This window comes from Dysidea avara, chromosome 8 (assembly GCF_963678975.1).
Source record: "Dysidea avara chromosome 8, odDysAvar1.4, whole genome shotgun sequence".
Lineage (NCBI taxonomy): Eukaryota > Metazoa > Porifera > Demospongiae > Dictyoceratida > Dysideidae > Dysidea > Dysidea avara.
The window spans coordinates 3033038-3035921 of record NC_089279.1 but is presented as its reverse complement, the minus strand read 5'-3'; positions in this window follow the sequence as shown (position 1 = coordinate 3035921).

Sequence of the window (2884 nt, the reverse complement as noted above, 5' to 3'; positions counted from 1 at the left end):
GTCATTGTTGTTGTAGTGTCTCTGTATTCAGCTGTTCATCTCATCCTGTTATACTTGTATCAACTCCAGTCAGCTCAGGAGCTTGTACCCAAGTCTAGTTTGATGGCAAGGTGTGTTTGTATATTTGTCCAGCCTATTGTACCTGTGTTTGTTCTGCATTGCTCATATGAGGCCATATATCTAGCAAGTAGCAAGTGCCCCTAGTCTTACCTAGTGCACCAGCGGCAGCGTTACACCTAGTACACCCAGTGCACCTTACCTAATGCACCAGTCTATATTTCAAGTGCAGATTTAGGGTGGGCTAAGGGGGCTGTAACCCCCCTTTCCTTCCTAAGTTAGTGCGTGGCCAATAAAACCATAAAAATCTTCTATGTGTATCAAAAGAACTATCGCACTACCAACACAAATAATGTCTATGTAACTATACCTATTGTTCAACTCTGTTCCAGGGAGAGTATGCCTGAAGAGTTCTTCCAAAAACAGGATTCAATTTATTCCAAATAGCTAATTTGACCATGGATACTATATAAATCTTACCACTATAGGGCCTTGTGAGAAGGCTTGAATGTCTGGCTAGTTACCTATGTCCCCTCCCCATTTCAAAAAATCCTAAATCCGCCCCTGCAAAGGCAAGTCTATGATGCATGCACTGTTGGTACTAAAGTTGGCATGGTGAAAAGGCATGTCTCTGGCCAAAGTGACATTGAACAGTGAAGAAATCAAGGACGTAACCTTAGAGTATGCTTGGCTGGAGACATCAGCCAGTTAGTCAGTCATTCAGCAGAAAATTCAGTTAAGCAGTATATTTTCAGAAACTTGTTGGAAGGGTTTGAATCAGTCTGCAGGAATTTTTGGGTTCGATTTTACCTAACATATACCGGTAAGTTGTTATGAAGGGACAATGAGGTTGGTTTTAGGGTGATATTGTTGGCCAGAAAAGCCCCAACCTTTCCCTAATATACAACACTGTCACACTGTATGATAATGATTCGGTCTATACTCTATAGCTTTTGATGTGTGTGTGTGTGTTTGTGTGTGTGTGTGTGTGTGTGTGTGTGTGTGTGTGTGTGTGTGTGTGTGTGTGTGTGTGTGTGTATGTGTGCACATGTGTGTGTGCACATGTGTGCGTGTGTGTGTGCACATGTGTGTGTGTGTGTGTGTGTGTGCACATGTGTGTGTGTGTGTGTGTGTGTGTGTGTGTGTGTGTGTGTGTGTGTGTGTGTGTGTGTGTGTGTCAGAGCAAGTGGTTAATGACCAACCTTCTTTGAGATGCATGTCTTGTCTAACAGGATTTTTGGGTTAACTGGGATTGTGAGAACAGACTGTAGTGTGAACCAGACAGACAAGCTTCTCACTCATCACAATGTGGAATGGCCGATATATGTAAACCCTATATCCTTGTTGATCCTGTTTTGGCTGTCTGCAAGTGCAGTGCGGCATCAACTGTTCTCTGTGGTCAAGGTAGGCTACACAGTAATATGTTTACTAGTACCATATTTGAGTTTATTGTTTGCTTGTAGTCAAAACAAAGTTGTGATAGCCAAAAGACATTAGACCATCAGCCAAGACATAAACCATCACTGGTAAGCAGTTATCCACACAACAGTGCACTAAATCTTTTTCTATACTGCAAAAGTTCAAACACCTTAATGCCGCCATGTTTGGTAGAGAAATTGGTGTACAAATTTTAATATACAAAGTTATGTAAGTGGTGAATCTCAATTTGAACCCACTTGGCTATCCAAGTAATCTCACTAGTAGAGATGGTAGCATAGAGCAACCATTTTAAAAGTTCAGTGCTAATCAAATGCAAGAAATATTAAATCAAGAAATGGCTGATAAGGAGGTGTAATAAGTCAGTTTTAAAATTATACAGTAGTTTTAGGATAGCAAAATAATACAAACTGCAGAAAACAGCAGTGCAGTGAATGATTAGCTAAGTAGCTAGATACGTTTATGCATTTTTAAAACAACAAATCATTGTGTCTAAGGACTGCTTGTTAGTTAATTACATGGGGTGAAGTCTATGCTCACCTATCACTGATGGTCTGGTTGTACTACTGATCTGGAGTTCCTTTAGCTATTTACAAAGCTAATTGGAGGGTTCTGACTCCCAGTGTATAAAGGCTTTTACCATCTGACAGGTCCCTAGTTATAGTTATCACAGGTAAGACAATGTCAGTCCAACCAGTTTAGCTTTAATTCAACATCCAACTGAATTACTCAACCTGCATTATCAACTCTATTTCTGTGGCATGATATAGACTCTCAAATGTGCTTGTTTCCATGCCTACCTTAATTATAGTTTTGATTCCATGCATTAAATATAAATCTATGTGTGAACGCATCAAGTAAAAACCAGGCCTTCACGCACAAACCATTTTAGTGACATAAACTGTTTTATATCAAGACATTTTCACTGGATGCATGCTATATAGTGGTATAATTGAAAATGAACAGCGGTACAAATTTACTTGATACATTGTCATGGTACATTCAATTTGTATAAAATTTTTACAGTGAATAGACCATGAATATGTAAGTTAATTACAATTAAAAAAGCAATTTTAGTTGAGTGATCTGAAGACCTGATTTTTACTTGATGCATTCACATGTAGAATATTGAAGCCGTGCTGTGCTATGGCCGCTATCATAGTATATGGAAGGATAAAAGTACACAATAATGCACATATTGTAGGGTGCACCTATCAATGTCAAGCCCCACCCCCACCCTTGGGGGTCCCTGTATACTTACTGGGGATTTAACATCTACATCTTGCCCCACCTTTAAGACTTTTGACAGTGGCAGTTTGCTGAACCAAAAATTATGATATATAATAGGTAAATCAAATCCGCTATAAACCCCTCTATCGAGGTGGGGACA